Genomic DNA, 19,174 nt, shown 5'->3' on the forward strand with positions numbered 1-19,174 from the left:
GGGACTAGCACTCTTAACAGCATGTTTATAGTATGAACAAATAGAGTTTTTTAGAAATGTTGATACCCTGTAGATTTTCAGTTTTGCAATGGGAATCATGTTAACGAGAATATCTGACTCAGAATACTGATGCTTATTCTCCTATGAGATAAAACACGTAGACAAACTGGTAACAGAATAATATTTCAACCATAAATTTCACTGTATATTCCATGCCAACAAGCCACATCGTGACAAGCTGTTTCTAAGGACTGCTAACATTGATATGGAGGGTTGGAGAAGTTACATAGCACATTAGTTTACTGTTTTTTTTTTTTTTTTTTTTTTTTTTCCCGAATGTGGCATGAAAGACTGAGAGCTAATGCAGACCTGAATGAAAACTTTTTAGATTCTTATGTAGCAGTCACCATGTCTCCCTTTCTACTTCCCTTCACTGTCAAACTCTTTTGCAACCAGTCCTGTACACATTTCTCAGGGAAAATTATACTCAGACACTTTTTGCAGTTTAAAAATATGTCATGCAAAGTCCTCAGTCTGATCAGTGACAAGAAATACATCACCTTCTGAAAGCCTTCCCTTGCACTGTATGCAGTTATCCTTCATATTTTCATGGGTTTATCATTATATTTTGAATAATCTGACATCTGGTTTCAAACATATTTAAATATGAACACCATCATATATGAACTGTAAACTTGCATCGTGCTTTCTTTCATTTAGCCGCTCTGTGCATTGGTCTGGTTTTGCTTACATTAATGCATGCCAAGAAGCAGGAATTCCCCTGCTTTTATCTACAGCTGCTCCTTAAATCTTCTCTACCTATCATTTTTGCAATACATTTGTCTTTAAAACATGAGTCTCTTTCAGAATTTCAGTGCCAGAAATGAAGATGCTGAAGATCTATCAGATAAGACCTCAGTCTAAACCTGGAAAGCATAGAATTTGGAAAATACGTGCAGGTATGATTAATCTGACCCATCAGTGGCTGAGAGGCAGCAACTAGTTGGCCATTAAATATGTAAATGGCTCCAGATACATATGGGTTGGCAGTGCAAGCAGGGGTAAGCACACGGCAGTGGAAGAATGTTAGAATCATAGAATCATAGAATATCCCAAGCTGGAAGGGACGCACAAGGATCATACAGTCCAACTCCTGGGTCCCCAGAGGACCATCCAAAAATCAGACCATATGTCTGAGGGCATTGTCCAAATGCTTGAACTCCGTCAGACTCAGTGCCATAACCACTGCCCTTGGGAGTCTGTTCCACTGCCCAACAACCCACTTAGTGAAGAAGCTTTTCCTAATATCCAACCCGAACTGCCCCTGTTGCAGTTTCAAGCTGTTTCCTTGGGTATTATTGCTGGTCACTAGAGAGCAGAGATTAGCACCTGCTCCTCCTCTCCCCATCATGAGGAAGCTGTAGACCATGATGAGTTCTCCCCTCAGTCTTCTCTTCTCCAGGCTGAACAAACCTGATAACTTCAGCTGCTCCTCATGTGTCTTTCCCTACTTCACTGTCTTTGTAGCCCTCCTTTGGACACTCTCTAACAGTTTTATATCTTTCTTATACTGTGTCACCCAAAACTGCACACAGTACTTGGGGTGAGGCCACACCAGTGCAGAGTAGAGTGGGAAATCAAAGAATTCTGTGATCCTAATATGGAATCACAGAATTCTGTGATTCAAATATGGAGTCATAGAATCATAGAAGGGTTGCACAAGGAAGGGATGCACAAGGATCATCAGTCCAGCTCCTGGCTCCACACAGGACCACCCAAAAATCAGACCATATGTCTGAGAGCATTGCCCAAACACTTTTTGATCACTGGCAGGCTTGGTGTCATTCCCTCAGGTCCTGTCACTGGTCACCAGAGAGCAGAGCTCAGCATCTGCCTCTCCTCTCCCCTCATTAGGTAGCTGTAGGCTGCTATGAGGTCACCCCTCAATCTCCACTTCTCTAGGCTGAACAAACCAATATACTTCAGCCACTCCTCATACATCTTGCCCACTAGTCCATTTACCATCTCTGTTGCCCTCCTCTGAATGCTGTTTTATAGTTTTATGTCTTTTATATATCGTGGTGCCCCAAACTGCACACAGTACTCAAGATGAGGTCACACCAGCACAGCATAGAAAGGGACAATGAGTTATCTCAACTGGCTAGCAATGCTATGCTTAATCCACCCCAGGATACAACTGGCCCTTTTGGCTGCCAGGGCACACTGTTGACTCATGTTCAGCTTGTCAACCAGAACCCCCAGATCCCTTTCCACAGAGCTGCTCTCCAGCCTTCTCTTGCCCCCCATATATCTAGGATTGCCCCATCCCAGGTGCAGAATCCAGCACTTGCTCTGGTTAAATTTCATGTGGTTGGTGATTGGCCAGCCATCTATTTGTCAAGATCTCTCTGCAAGGCCTCTCTACCCTTGAGGGAGTCACAGCTCTTCCTATTTCTGTATCATCTCCAAACTTAGATTGCATTCGAGTCCTTCATCCAGGTAATTTATAGAAACATTAAAGAGAACTGTCCCTAACTTACCTGTGTTGTTTTGGGGAAGTTTCCTGGAGGGGAATATAAGCCACACAGCAAACTATTGTTGTATAGAGGAATTATACTGAGGTGAAGTGGTTATGGATAAAGGGGGATTGAAGGTATGAAGAAGAGCTGCGGATGAGTACTAGTGGATGAAAGTGCATTTACTGGTATACCTGCAGACCTAGGGTGTCATGGGCCCCTTCTGCCCTTTGTCAGTGAAAGATATCAGTAAGTTCCAGCATAAAAGTGTATTGGATGGTAAATTGACAGGAAATACTACTTTTACTGCAGCCCTAAACAATCTTTTTCACCTTGTTTGTCATACTAGAAGATAGCTACATATAGTTTGGGCTGCATTTCTCTGATCTTTCCCACCAACACTTAACCAACAATATTTAAAATATTCATTATAAAGTGATAATGTTGACTACGGTTCACAGTATTTCTTTACAAATGTTTTAGGTTCAGTAGCATATAAAATATGTCTTTTTCCTTTTTCAGACAAATAGCATGTGGTTTAATTTAGGCCCAGTCTTGAGTTCCCTTTTTGTTCAACATTTGAACAATATCATTGGGTGTTTTGGTCATGCAAGGATTGTTAATTTACTTGCTAGATGTCCAGTATAACATCTTCTAAAATGTTTATTTGGAACATAGTTTCTGCTTGCCCCCCCCCCCCCCCCCCTTTAGAGTATTTCCCCTTAATGATTTTTTTTTTTTTTTCTGTGGGAGAGAAAAAAGACTATTAGAAAATCAAGAGATTAACATATTGTTAAAATCTCAGGTCGGAAAGTGGACATAAGCCATGAAAGTTCACACCTAGAACATTAAACTCACCTGTGAATACCTACACATTTCATTCTTGATTTTTGTATTGATCTTCGAGTAGGAAGAATATCTCACTCGTTACAGTCATCATAAATTTTAAGATCCAGGTTCAGCCCTATCCTAATGTACCTTCTCTCTCTAGTATTCTTTTCTACCTATTTGCCCAAGTTATAATGTGTTTTGAGACAGAAAGGCAGTAACAGACAACTGTCTTTCTGTAAAATATAGTGAGGTTATTCTGTACAAATGGAATGAACCTCATTTTTTCATTTCAGATCAAAGTAGAAATCTTTTGAAGTTTAGCTATTTGATAAAAAAGGGCTTTATAACAAGCAGATATAGAAGTTAATAGGACATAGAGATATTTTATTAAACTGCAAACCATTATTAATATTGCAGTTTTAACTTGAAAGAAATATGTGAAATGACACCGGAAATTAATTAGATTATTTCATCATTCTTTTACATTATAAACTTTGATACACTTGCATAGATATATAGGTACATTGATAAAAAGACACAAAGACAAACAGAATTTTAATGAGTGGGGAGCTTTTATCTACTATCACTTTGTGACTTAATTTTTTCTGTTTATACTGCCTATTGATTCCTGTTGAAACCTGCTGTTTTAATGTTGTTATTGATATTCTCTCTGGGTTTTCTTCTAATTCTGGCATTGATATTACCTTGATCGGATTTAGTTTATTTGAATTGCCTGTAGGTTTCAGTCTCCAGAGTTTTTCACTGCTTATAGACATGCAAAGATAAAACCTCTCTTTTTATCTAAAAATCCTTGAGAGATTCAGAAAGATACAGCCATTTTCTGAGAACATTAAAAAGAAAGAGACAACAATCAAAAGGAATATACTTCTCACCCATCCTATTCAAGACATCATTTCTATATAACCTGCATATTCCCTGACATACACAGACTTCTAATCCAGTCAGTTCCATTTTGCATTCAGGAATTTTGTGTGGAGAAATGGTTTTGTCATAAAATCACAAGTGGCTCCAAGCTCTGTGTCACAGGCTACACCTTCACCAGACAGTCTCTGGTACTGACTAATTTGGGAAATGGATCTGCAATAGAGCAACATGTAATGCTGCACATTGGTTATTTTTTGCACCCTGATGAAAAATCAAGCTTTAGTGCATTTTTTTTGAATAGAGAAGAACCCCTCCCAACACTCTTTTTCAATAAGAGAAGTCAATGTATGAGAATGGGTGGCTAAAGGTAACTTCTGTATATTACTACTGTAAACTGCTACTTCTGAAATTTGCCTAAGACTCCTAGAAAGAAATAAGAAAAGTAATGCTTCAATTAAAAAAATAAATAAATCTCTAAACAGTTTCACCTTTCAGATAGATAATTTCACTTTTGAAATTATCAATTTCCTTCCATGCATGTAAAAGTTAAAAAAAAAGAAATAAATTGTACCTTACCTCCCTACCTTTCTAATTTTTAATCTCTCTGTCTCTAATTTTTTTATTTTCTTTCTCTTTGTAAGTTTTTTTTTTTTTTAATTTACATTTCATTTTGGCTTGAGTTCAGTCTTCATTCCCTTTCTGTTTTTGTTTCCTGCCTTCTTCTTTCTGTAGGCCTATAGTTTATTTTCTTCTCTTTGTTCTGACTCTTTTGTCATCTAACAGTATGCTTTTTTGGAAATAATTATTTTGTGGGAAATTATGAACACTTTCAATTCTATAATTAAAGACAGGTAAAGACTATGAATATATATATGCAACCAAGTGCTCTATTTGCACATGATTTATTTCCTCTGTCCAGCTGTCACAGGCCGGTTATATTAAGAGTTTGACATCCTATAGAATTCTTTAAGATCTAGCAGTCAGCTTGTGTAATATAATGTACTGATAGATGGGAAGAAGGCTAAGAGTCTTTTTCATGGTTTAACATTGAATCATCTTGATACCAACATAAATTTAATTTTTAATAAAATTAATAGGTAATGGTAATAGAAAAGTGAATTTGTGATCGAAAAGTGAAAAATTATTGTGGCAAAAAATATTCCATTAAGGGAGAGTGTGATGGACTGTGATGGGCTATTGGAAAACAGTGGAGAAGGAAGAGAAGCTGTGTTTGTCTTTTAATACCATCTTCCCCGAGGGTCACCTGCACAGGTTCATCATCACTACTGTCTACAACCTGTATTGTTAGAGTTAAGGTGCTTTTTGATAGTAGAAGTGAAAATGGGTTGTGGGGTACCTGACAGGCTTGTGTGGGCATGGATACCCCACATACCCCTTGAAGAAAAGCCTGAAATTCTTATAAAGTTATAAGCTCTTCCAGCATCACAGCCATTCTGCGAGCCTTTTGCCCCAGGGATTTGATACCCATTAGCTATTTCTGGAAACCTGCAGTTTGTGACTGAATGCATTCGTTGCCAGTCTTCACTATTGTATTCCTGTTGGTCACTATGAAGAACTTTTTTTTTTTTTTTTTCCCTCTGAAAAAGCACACTATGGGCTCATGTTCTCACCAGAAAATGAGTAGCAAAGCAGAAAAACATCTCAGCTTCTCTAGGCATTGTAGTCCTATGTGGAGTGTTTTTTTTTTTGTTTTTTTTTTTTTTGGAGAGAAATACTTCAAGCTTCTTGTAGAAGAAGAGGAAGGCTTATAGGACTACCAGGAACATAGAGAGATGCTGTGTCCCTTGGGATCTTTATTGATCTATTGTAGCTCTTTGCTCTTCATTCTGTGCCAGTTTTCTCTGCAGGAGTTGCCGCTCTCCAGCGTGTACTCAAACAGTTTGGTGCATATCTTATTGTCCCAGAAACTAGGATTTTGTGTGGTTGTTGCAAGGCAATGATGTCCTAACAGTTCCAACCAGGTATACAAGCCATAGGCAAGAATGACAGGAGCTGGTGGAAAGGTACCATGTACATATTTTACAAGAAAATCACAAATGACCCACACATATTTTCCAGAACTGCTGGAGTGACTTTTGGATGACTGGTTACAAAAAAACAGAATATAAAAAAGTGAAATGTTGTGAGCAAAAATAGGAGTGATGGTGAAAACACTGCTGCTGGTTTCGTGTAAGTTCTTGTGGTAGAGATTTGCTTCTTATGAGGGGAACAGATTGGGGAAAAAAAATCAATAAAAGGCAAATTTTAGCCCTGAAACCTTGATGTAAAAACTGTGAGTTTTCAAAAAAAGTTCTTTCTGCTACATGATCATCTCACTAAATACCCCTTGCTTTTCTGTAATGAGACACAGTGGATGATCATTTTTTTGTTCACCTTTTCCATCCTTTTCATGTTTGTGTACACAAAGTACCCTTTCCTGTATTGGAATAATTTTGTACCTCTGATCATCCTTGCTATTTTTCTCCAGCTTTTCTAGTTTGCTCTTTTGAGTACTGCACACAATATCTAATATGATGTTTTAGCATGAGTTTATGAAGTACCATAAAGAGAGTTTCTGTGTTATTTTCAGTTCCATTTTCACTACTACTCATAGTCTCTGAGCACAGCATACATATAAACATGTACGGTAATTTCAGGACCTCTATTTTGATATCTTGGCTTTAGATGGTCCTAGTAATTTCCTAAGTAATAATGTAAACTGTTTCTCTGTGTACAGTGAGATATGTTTTTTTATGTGCATAGTTGCATTTATTAAGACCTAATTTAATCTGACATTTTATAATCTAATTAATGAATATCATGAATTTTCTATTGTAGATTTTGCTATCCTGTTTTTCTATCTTCAATGAGTTTGTTTTTTTCCTTCTCTCTTCTTCATCTTACTGTCTTTCAACTCACCCATATACATTGAACAACTTGAATCTCAGTACAGGTCCATGTTCATTACTAGTAAGCCTTTGACTTTTTCACCTGATGAACTTCTGAGATGGAACATTTATTCTGCTCTTTGTTTATACTCCAATACCAATCACGTATCAGTGAGAGGACTTTATCTTTTAACCGAGACTAGCTTAGTTTTTTGGAAGAAATTTAGTAAGAGGCTTTGAAAAACCTCAGGTATGCTCTATCAACAAGGTTATCTCCTTTCCCTACTCACTGACTTCAAGAATTTTTGGAATCATGATATCTTTTTATGAAGAGCAACATATATATATATCCCTTAAACCACTAATTTTATTTATTACTAAAGTTCCTACCAATATGCCTCCTTGGACAATCAGACTTAACTGCTGTACTGGGTCGGGCTGGGATGTTAACTTTCCCTGCAGCAGCCCATACAGTGCTGTGCTCTGCACTTGTAGCTAAAACAGCAGTGGTATAACACCAGTGTTGTGTCTGCTGCTGAGCAGTGCTGGCACAGCATCAGGACTCTCTCTAACCCTCCTAGGGGGTGGGCAAAAATGTGAGAGAAGAAACATCACCAGGGCAACTGACCTAAACCAACCAAAGGGATATTCCATACAATATGATGTCACACTCAGCGATAAAAGGTGGAAAAAGGAAGAAGAGGGGAGGGGTGGGCTCTTGTTGTGAAAACATCTGTCCTCCTCCCAAACACCGGCTACGTGCATTGAGGCCCTGCTTCAAGAACATGGTCAAGCATCGCTCATTTGTGCGAAGTAGAGAGTAATTTCTTTCCTCTGCACTTCCACATAGCCTTTACTTGTTTTGTTTAGTTTTCCCTTTCCCCCTCCCTTTTCTCCTTTCCTTTTTTTTCCCCCCTTAAGTTAAATTGTTAATTGTTTAGTTAAATTGTTTAGTTAAATTGTTTAATTTATAATAATCTTTCCTTAATAATTATTTCTTTTTTCCTTTAATTAAATCATCCTTATCTCAACCTGTGAGTTGTTTTTCCCTTTACTTCTTCCCCTCCTCATCTAAGGAAGGGGAGTGAAAGAGCGGTTGTGGTGTTCAGCTGCCTAGCACGATAAAACCACCACAATTGCTCTGTGGTTTCTGGAGTAATTTTGAAAAAACAGTGCCATTTTTGCTATTTTCTATTCCCTCAGACCAGTTGTAAATTGGACAATAGACTACACACTTGATTGCAAACTCTTTTCTGAAATCTTTCATTGTCACAATTCTTTTCCTTCTTTTTATTTTGTTGTAGAAAATTCTAAGCTGATAGTCCTGTTTTGGACTTCCTGCTAGTCTTACACCAGTTTATATTCACTGACTTTCAGGGAGCTATTCTTGTTTTGCTGGTGTGTAAACTTATATCGTGTGGAAACTCTTGTCTCAAACCATTCCCTCTGTTCTCACATTATTTACTTGCTCATCTCTGTTTCACTGTGATTTCAAAAGTTATTTGCCAGCTTCCTAATACGTAAACAGTTAATCTCAGGTTGGAAGGCACTGAATCTATTCATCTCAGATGCTACAGTACTGAAATAGTCTGTTGCAGACTGGTTAGCACTATTTATTTGTTGACTGGCAGTTAAATATTTAATTGTTGGATTCACTAACAATTAACTGTATCAAACAAAGATGTTGAATAGCTTTTAATTTTCATATCAATTTACTTTTCACTTTTTTTCTGCCTTCTGGTTCTTAAGAGTTGGAAGCCTCAGATGTACCAAATCCAAGATGATTATAGAATTCTGGTACCTTTTAAAGAAGTCAGAAATATGCTAGATGCTGAATATTCACATAAACATAAATATATTCTCTGATTCCTTTCAAACTTTTGTGCAGAAATCTCCCAGTCTGAGATGATATTACAGTATTCAAATCAAAAGGCATTATGAGTGGTACCAGAAATGATAGTGATATTGCCCATCATTTCAGTTGCCTAGACCTGAGCTTTGCTGTTTATTTGCTGGATTGTCTGTCTGATTACTGAGGAAGCAGAAGTGACTAGTGCAGACTAGATAACTAAGTTCAGAAGACTACAGTGATAGTGAAGGTTAATAATCACTATGGACAAGCATCCATGCTTTGGGAACCAGTCAAACTATTTTCAGCTAAAACGTTTAAAATATTGAAGTTTGACAGAACTGTAAGCAATTTCAAGAAAAGGACTGGTATTGTGCTTGGTAATGTAACTGAAGGAACAGAATCACAGAGTCCTTTAGGTTGGAAAGGACATCTTCAGATCCTCTGGTTAAACCCCCTGCTCAAGCAGGGTCAGCTACAGCAGGTTGCCCAGGACTGTGTCTAGTCAAGTTTTGAACATCCATCTACATGGTTGGTTTTGCTGGGCCTAACTTTGCATTCAATTCTCCCTCTGATGGTTGCAAGGCAGGATGGAAAGGTATGAGTACAAAGAGGAGGAACTATCTGGAGTGTGGAACTGGGGAAGAGGAAAGAGAGACAGGGAAGGAGACATGAGAACTTTGCATGAGTAGAGGTGGAGCTTACATCTGTGGGTGTGGAGGCAAAAGGCAGATGTTTCACCAATGAAAAGAGCAGAGAGAGGATTCTGGTGAAAAGCAAACATGAAAAAAAAAACAGCTTTAAAATGTAATCTATTCAGAAACTGTAATGTAAACCAGGGGTGCTAGCCTATATACTTCCTGTGGTCAGTGAACAGACTTGAAACTCACTGGTTAAAGTGTGCATCCCATCCTTTTTTTAATAGTTGATCAATATATGTCTGCTATCTCCAGCGCTTTTGCTGTTAGCTCATTTGGAGCGGTCTGTGTTGTGATACCAAAAGTCCAAATCTTTATGTATTAATGCTAGAGTAGGTCCAAAGAAAAGAAGTTTAATTATTACAATACTTAAAAATCTGTGTGGAGAGTATTGAGATTATACAGTCAAAAATACAGATACTTGAAAATGCTATCTCTATGTGTGTGCTTTTTCCTGCTTTTTTCTCCCCCCCCCCCCCCCCCCCTAAAATTTTTCCTTTTAGTAAGTATTATGCTGCAGCCTTTAATGAAAAGGTCAAATACAGGACAGAAAAGACACGGCAGAACCGTCTGACCCATACCTCCCTGACTGCCAAATATGTCTTCTCTCAGGGTGAATCAGGTCTTTGTATCTATTTTCTGTAGTATCTGCATCTGTGCCTTGTATATAGCAGTAAATAGGGCATGGGAGGCAGAAAAAAAAAAAAAAAAAAAAGCTCAGTCAGAGAATGTGACTGTCTCTGTCTCTACCACAGACATCTTATGAGATATGAAGTGACATGTAATCATTCCAGTTGAACAAAAATCCTGGCTTTCTCATATTCTGTGGATACCTGTGCAAGACTTTGAAGCCAGATTTGTGGAAAAGTGGAATTGTTATTTCTGGAAACTGAAGGAAAATTGATTGTTCTAATCCTATCTGGGTTTGAACTCTGGGAAAAAAAAAAAAAAAAAAGGTGGGGGTGGAAGGCAGGATCTAAATTGCTTAAGTGGGATTCAAGGATCATTTTCACAATTTTAGCCTTAGATCTCTCATCCATTAAAATATGAGAATACTTTTCTTCCTTTCATACAAATACTATAAATAAGTGTAACTAAATACTGTTCATGAACATACTGTTCATGACTATGATCATAAAGGAAGAAATTGCTCTGTATATAGTATATATATGACTCCTTCTTCTAATAAAAATCACAGAGATGAACACTGAAAAAAAAATTCAGTGTGACTATATCTATCTAAAAGTTAGGCATTTAGTCTAAGGTCATGTCAACACAATGGTCAGATGATTAATTTTATTCCAATGAGATATTTGGATACAGCAAATCACCCTCTGTAGCTGCTGGACTGTCTAATTACTGAGGAAGCAGAGATGACTAGTGCAGACCAAATAACTAAGTTTAGAAGACCATGGTGATAGTGAAAGTAAATAACCATCGTGAACAAATATCCATGCTTTGGAAACAGTCAAACTGTTTTCAGCTAAAACCTTTAAAATAATTGAAATTTGACAGAATTGTAAGCAATTTAAAGGAAAGACCTGGTATTTTGATTGGTAACATAAGTGAAGGAATTGCTCTGTACTGCAGTTACAAAGTAATGAGTGAATAAAGGTGGAAATAATAAAAAAAAGAAGATAAAAAATAAATAAAAATAGAAGATTAAAAAGATAAAAAGCTAAAAATGTCTCATCTGTTTGATTGCGATGATGGGGTGGGCATCTCAAGCCTGAAGTCTACAGACAGATTCCATCATATATTTGTACACTATTAGAAATGATCATTTTATTTAATTTCATGGTGCTAAAACATACCAAAAAAAAAAAAAGTGTTGACTACTGTGTACAGTTAAGAGTGTATGTTGCATATGGGCTGACTATCATGTCTGATGGTGGAGAAGGTCTGTTTGTGTCTAATACTGTTCCCTAGAGAAATTGTTCAAGAGCTGTTCATCCTTGTGGAAAGATTACTCTGATATCAGTGAGACTTATCTGCTGTGTAAGTGCCAGTTGAGTTGTAAAGCTTCTCTAGGGCATATTATCAGGTGTTCTTAGTCAGCAACAATGGTCTCTATGTGAAGAGAAAGACAAGAAAAAAGGCTTAGTCTTTCTGATTAAAATCCATGAATCTGGTAATTATTTTTCTTTATTTATTTGTTTTAGAATATTTTTAGGATCATGCAAAATCTATCCAACTCTTCTTCTTTGCTATCACACAGGTATTGAAACATATATCATTTTCATTTTATTTAGTTTGTTCTCTCCATTAACTCTGAATCTTTCTTCAGAAAAAAAAAAAAAAAAAGGATGTGCTTAAAAGGATCTCTATTAAAATAACTGATTTTCTTGTGCTTATGCTGACAGTTTCTGCTTGGAAATTCTTCATATTCTGTCCTCAGACAGATTTATATGTGGGCTATCTACATATGTTTCAGTGAGAGTTTCACACTTTTATCTTACAAAAGAATTTGACCTCTGGGTTTTGTCTCTCTTAGGAATAGTTTAGGAATATTAGCTATACTACGCCCTGAAAATATTTCATGCCCATTGCTGTCTGACTGGTAGTAATTCAGGAACCACTTTGTAGGAGACTGAAAGTGGATTTTGTAATCCTTTTGAAATCTTTCATTTTTTGATGTCTGTTTGCTAATCAAATTGAAAATGAAATGTAGAGAAATTCAAGGCTGTTACAGTAAAACACAGGGCTTTTAGCTAGTGGTTGAGAGTGGAAATGGAAGTCCAAAGATGAACGTTATGCTATAGCATCAATTCTGGATTTTGTCTATGGCCTGGCAAAAATCTCTTAGGACCCAAACTGCTCCTGCTGTTGTAACTGGAAGGGAGAAATACACATTCCTTTGGCAACTGTTTCTTCAGCTATTAAATGAAGTGCTAATTTTCCCCATCTAGTGGTGTGTGAAGATTTTCAGTCTCTTTGATTTACTTTGAGGGTCCCAAGTAGGTGGTGTTCTGTCTTCCTTTGTATTACATTTTTTTGGTGTGTGTTTTCATACTTCTGTTCTATAAGCTGCTTTATATGTATAATAGGATTGTTTGCTATTCTCTCACTGATTCTGAAAGAATCAAGCTCTATGTAGGTGTTATTATAGTGGCATTTTTTGACCCTGTTGCTCTTAAACATCTAAGTTCGGGGCAGAGCATAGAGACAGATGTTTCTCTAAAACCTGGGGGAGCAGGAGAAAGAGTTGGTGTGAGGGTGATAATAAAGAAAAGGAAAGAAATACTCTCCCTGCCCCCTTCCCTCCCCCCCCCCCCAAAAAAAAAAAGATTTAAATAACTCTATTTATTTATTTATTTATTTATTTGGATTTTCACGGCTTCTTTTCCAGCTAGTAAAATAAACAATTATAGGCTTTTCTGTTTGATATGTTATTCAAGTTAATGAGCAAAAAGCACATTTGTTACTCTCATAAAGGAGCTGATAGAAGGAAATCTGTTTCAAACTTGTAATTGTTTGATGCAAGGCTAAGGATTAATATTCTTATTTCAGATCAAGAGTATCCCATTTCATCACAAAAAGTTGCTATTTTATGAACTTGCATTATATAGAAATCAGAGTGTTCACAAAGAGGATTACATGAAAATAATAAAAGGTACGAAACAAAAACAGCTTAGTCATTTCTGAGCTTGTGTGTATCAAATGCGTATCAAATCCCAAGAAAAAAACCCACCCCAGATCATCTTATAAAAACATGTAACCAGCCTATGTGAAACTGAGAAAATGAATTAGAATGCTGACTTGACATAAAATGCATAAAGAAATAATTGTTGCAGTTCCTATTCCATAAACTATAAAACTATTGCATAGTTTTTACTCTTTTTTAGACCTACTAGGTTCTTCCAAAGTCCCAGTAAATTTTACATTTTTTGTACTAATTGAAACTTCAATTCTCCATGCTGTGGACTTGTCTGTGCACCTTAATAATCCACATCTAAATGCACATAAGCATAAACTTAACTCTTCAGCATGATTATTCCACTAGTCAAAGACTGGCTAACCATGGCTGCATCAGCCAAGAGTGGTTTCCAGGTTTTCCTTTGGCAACAATCACTGTAAAGTATTTATGTGTTTCCATGTATAGAAAATGGGGAAAAAAACCACTTTTGTTCATTCAGCTAGTTATGCAGATAACAAACAAATATTCAAAATTTCATTCAGATTTAGAAAGTTTTCTCCACTTTATCTTTTTTTTTTTTTCTTTTTTTCTTCCCATTAAGATGGGTGGAAACAAGTAAAAACTATTTGGTGGCTAAAGATCAGGTTATATTGAGGTATTTCAATAATAGGATGAGGGATTTATTTGTTGTTGTTTTCTGTTTGTTTGTTTTTATTTGTTTGTTTTGTTTTTAAGATAGGATAGATGTCTGTCAATGATATCTAACTCCTAGGTCTTATTTCTGACATCTCCTGGTGTTCCTGGACTGTTGATTTCTGGGTTGAGTGTAAAAACCCATCTTCAATTTGTTAATCTGCCCCATATTTGAAAGAGCAATCTCTATCCAATGCCATTTCTTGTCAGAAAACATAATGCATGTCTGAGAAGTTTGGAACTGAGGTTTTGAAACTCTTCCTTTTCTGAATTATCTTGTTTTCTAACACTCTTTTTGCCATCTTACTGCTTCAATTGGAAGTCTTTCCATGGTATAATAATATTGTCTCTTAGCAACAAGTTTGGGATTGTATTGGTCAACAGAGTTGAAAAGAAAGTAATATTAATAACTCTAATTACCCTGCTTATAGGCTAAATGGAATGGAAAGATTCCTAATTCCTTTTCAGAATTTATAATAATTTTCCTGCCAGCTGACCTGAAGTATCTAGTCAGCTCACTGTTATAAATGAGGGTCTATTATCAGTGTTTGCTTTGTGTAGAATAGAGGTATTTTTTATCATTAATGCTTATTGATAATGGTGATTAGGCTGAAATGTTCTACTTCTGTGGAGAAGCTTACAGGTAGGAACTTTACAATTGCACCAGTGAGCTGCGGAAGATACCTAAAAACACCTGAAATGTTCCACATGATTCACCAGAGCTATCCCTGTTCCATCTCCTCCTCTCCAACTCAGAGAAGCACCTAATGTGGATGGGAACATTTAACTTGGAGAACCTTTGGGTTGATAAAACAGTAGAAAATACCCTCTGTGTCTAAAGTCTTTGAATTGTTCACCCTCTCATTTTCTTTATATATAGCAAAATACCACGTAAATAAAGTTTGTATTTAATATGTTCTTGCCTGCATAACACTATTTTATTTTATTTTATTTTATTTTATTTTATTTTATTTTATTTTATTTTATTTTATTTTATTTTATTTTATTGCTTGTAAGTTGTACCTATGGTTTCCTATACAGTGTACTTTTAATTTATTTGCACTGTCTGCAATCCCCTAACATTTATGTAAGTGTAACAGCAAACTGTTGGTCTCATTGATCCCTCAATTAGGTGTAACTGCTAAGTGTTAGTGTGAGTGGGGCACTATTAAGCAAAACCCTCCTTGTTATAATCTTTCAAACATGTATATTTGTGTGCCAGGGTATAAAGGGTATAAAAGGGTATAAATCAAAAAGTGTAACAGTATTTCAGCATAAGAAGCCCAGGGAAAATAATCACTGTCATGTAAAAACAGAGCTGGGCATAATCTACAATACTAATACTTTTTATATGTAGGTTACTGTATGTGAAATGCTACAGTAATTGCCTCCTTAAAGTATTGTCTTGATTTCTCATATAAAAACTGAGCTGTACACAGTAGCATGAAAAGACTCAAGTAGACTTTTTTTCCAGCATGTCTGTGTAAATGATCGTGCCAATTATCTTTTGCTCTTAAGCTGAATTTAGTTGTTATTCAGTACGTTTTTGTAGCATGTCTGGTGGTGTCACAGAGGATTTCCATCCTGAGACAGTGTGCTTCTTTTTCTAGGGCTTGTGTCAAAACTCAAGTTATTGACATAAAAATCCTTCCACTGCATGCTGCTAGAGAACTCCTACTCTATTTGATTAACAGCCAGGTAAGCTTCTGAGGATTTCTTCAGGAAGTGCTGTGTTCTACTTTATTTGGAGTGCTGCATCTCTTGTATCTAATGTCACCTGCAGATGGGCAGCTCAGGAGTGCCGGATAGAGAAACTATTCTCACACGCAAGAAGGAGCTGGATAATCAGCAATGGAAGTGAGAAGTAGGAAAACACACTTCAAGGGAGCTTACTTTCTTCTACTGAGCAATACAGATTATATGCCCTCATTAGGGAGGCAATATAATTTCCTCAATAGGGATTTGCCTCTCTTGAGAATGAATATTCCACTGCAAAAATCCAGGCCTGTGAAAGTGTTTGTGTTCATAAATCTGAGTGGGTGCACAATGCTTCACACTGTGAGGTCCTTAAACTTGCTCATGCAAATGAAACTGACTGGTGGCATTAAGAATTAAGATACTACCCAAAATTGCCTAATCAGTTGTCTTTCCCAAAGCTGAGTAAAATCAAGGGGAAGCATTTCGTATTGGGTTTAGGGTTTGAAAAAGTAAGGGCGACCTGGCTGTCATTCCCATCTTCCTTCAGACAGTTTTAGTTATCATACTGTTGAGAAACACTTCCAGGGTTAAAATTAGATCACTTTTAAAGTGGTTTTATCCCAATTTATTTTAGGACTTAGGATCTGCCTTTCATTCATTCATTCTTGAAACTCAAATGCAGCAGAGAAATGTTAATTCGGCAGACTTTGTAGGGCTTTTCATTCCATGTCTGAGACAAGGCATGGGAAAGTCAGCTTGGGCATGCATTCCAGCAGCCCATGTTTGTGTGAACACAGCACAACTGGAATGATGAGGCCTCTGCAGCAAATGTCTTCCATCCAGCTGCCCAGGGGCAGGCAGAGATCATCTTCATAGCCTCTCCACAGCTGCCATGATTTCAGCCACTGTATCTGTGTCATCCTGTGTCTAATTATTGCACCAGAGGGCTGCAACATTCCCCGTGCAAGGAATCTTTGAGTTTTAGCCCTGCAGCTCATGAGGGAATTGTTTCCCACAGATTTTCTCTGCCTTGGAGAATTGATATACTCTGAAGAGAATTTTTTTTTTTTTTTAAGGTTAGAAAAAATATTCGTTTTATTTTTTATTATTATTATTTTTGAGATGTAATAGGATTTCAGAATTTAAATAAGGATGTTATTAACAAAAGATAAATATATTTCTGCCTTGACTGTTTTCTGCCATTCTGCTTAACCTGGAAAGAAAAATATTCAGGTGCTGTACTAATTGCTCTGAAGGGGCAAATAATTTATACATGAGGGTTTGTTTAAAATGAAAGGGGTATTCTCCATCTCCCCATTTCCTGTCTAAGACCTTGAGTCACCATTGTGGCTGCATTCTTTAGGGAAGTACCAAGGATTTCTTTAGGCTGTAATGGATTTAGTTAAAAATAGATAAATATGTACAACTTAAAGAATTATTGTTTCTAAATGAGAAAAGACATTTTTTCTTCTCTCTGTTGCCTCCTGATGAGATATTTGGTTGTGAATTTGGTGTAATCATTATCTGCTGGCAGGAGACAACTTAAAAGGTGGCCTGTGATATGCTGAGAGTGTGTATTGAATGCATCTAGGCAAGATCATAACCATGTTCTCCTGAAGTCAGCTGGTAGTTCTGCTGTTGAATACAGATCCACAAAATGTTCCTCCCCAGAAATGGAAATATATATATACATATATATATATTCCTCATCTTCTAATCAGTGTAATAGTTTTGGAATAGATAATAATATGGAGAAACTAAGAAATTGAATGCGTAAATTTTATTCCCAACATGTGACATACTTATTAAACTCTTTCTTTGTTGTGAGATTTTCCTCCTCAGTAATGCAAAATGCATTTTAAAGTCCCTTAAATATTGTGTGACCCAGCACATACCGAGTCTCTTCTAAATTTTAAAGCTTTCTACTGTTAAAGGTGGCACAGAGCTCCCACTGTGTCAGCACTCTCCAGGAGACACAGATGAGTTCAGGGTATGCAGAATTACATATTCTTATCGCTGCACCTGAGGTCATATCTGTTAGTGGTAGAGGTTGTTAGGCCATTATCAGCCACTGATTCTTCTCCAGCTGTGAGAATAATTTGGATTCAGGGAGGAAGCATAAACTGATCTCCTTTCACTCACCCACAAATTTTAATATGATTTGTCTTCTCTGTACTGTGGGTTGGCCGTTTGATATACCAGTGTTACTGTAACAAGTATATTATTTTTAAGTTTCCTTGTCTGTTAACTGATCAAACTCTGTTGTGACCTATGGTTGTTATTTTAAGCTGGTTTAAGACAGCTGGAAAGCTTGCATTGACTTAATTGGCCTTAGATTAGACTTCTAGGCACAGGCTTATATCATTTAAAGGATCACACTGCTGAAGCAATGACGCCTAAAAGTGTTTGCTTTCATAGGCAAGATACCTTCTAAGCCTTAAGGATTAAAAAAAAAGTATTGGTTGCTCTTAAAAACAAATATAATGTACATTTCTTTCCAAATGGTTACCTTTTGTTTGCTGTGAGCATATGCTGTCTTACTTCTCTTTTCCTCTCCATCTTTTCCTTACATATATATATAATAAATATAATTATATATATATATATATATCAAAATACTTATGGGCCTTGTAGACAACTCTGTGAAATATCTCATGTTTTATTTATGCTTGGTTAACATCACACAGAAGTAGGAAAATGGCGTTATCAATACACAAAATCTCATTGTGGCCTCCAAACTTTTTTTCAACTCTTTTATTTTACTAGCACATAGTCATTATTATAATAACTACAGCATACAATGATAGCTGTCACAAAAAGAATAATAAAAGAATACAGGTATTAGTTTAATAAATATGAACAACTATTACAAGCTGCGTAGACAATTTTAGCTACGAATAGGCAACTTGGAAGTTAAATGACTAGAAATCACAGAATCACAGAACTGTAGGGGTTGGAAGGGACCTCCAGAGATCACTGGGTCCAACCACCTGTCAAAGCAGGTTCCCCAGAGCAGGTTGCCCAGGTAGGCATCCAGACAGGTCTTGAATATCTCCAGAGAAGGAGACTCCACAACTTCCCTGGGCAGCCTGTTCCAGTGCTCTGTTACCCTCACCTTGAAGAAGTTCTTTCAGATATTGGTGTGGAAATTCCTGTGCTCCATTTTTTGGCCATTACCTCTTGTCCTGTCCCCACAGACCACTGAAAAGAGGTTGGCCATATCCCTTTGTCTCCCACACTTAAGGTATTTATAAACATTGATATGATCAAAAATAAATAAATAAAGTAAAATAAAATAAAATGATAACAAAATCTACTGTGTGAGAGGGATGTGAGATACAGCTTTCCACAAGCAAGAAGGCTATGCTGTCTGCAAGAGAATTGCCAGGATTTTATTATTATTTTTTTAATATTATATATGTTGAAATAAAATGTAATCACATTTCATTGCTTAACAAATAAAAACAGCAAGAGAACTG

General features: G+C 36.6%; 1 long non-coding RNA gene across 1 annotated transcript in view; it reads left to right on the top strand.

Moving 5' to 3' along the window:
- The window catches only part of LOC310893182, a 21,329-nt gene extending 2,443 nt beyond the window's left edge, over positions 1-18,886 (top strand). Inside the window, exons 2-3 of the long non-coding RNA XR_014578788.1 lie at positions 15,608-15,695; positions 15,781-18,886. This is a non-coding gene — a long non-coding RNA (uncharacterized lncRNA). The remainder of the gene's footprint in view (positions 1-15,607; positions 15,696-15,780) is intronic.
- Positions 18,887-19,174: the final 288 nt, after the last annotated feature.

The sequence above is a fragment of the Anser anser genome (assembly GCF_964211835.1).
Source record: "Anser anser genome assembly, chromosome: 2".
NCBI lineage: Eukaryota > Metazoa > Chordata > Aves > Anseriformes > Anatidae > Anser > Anser anser.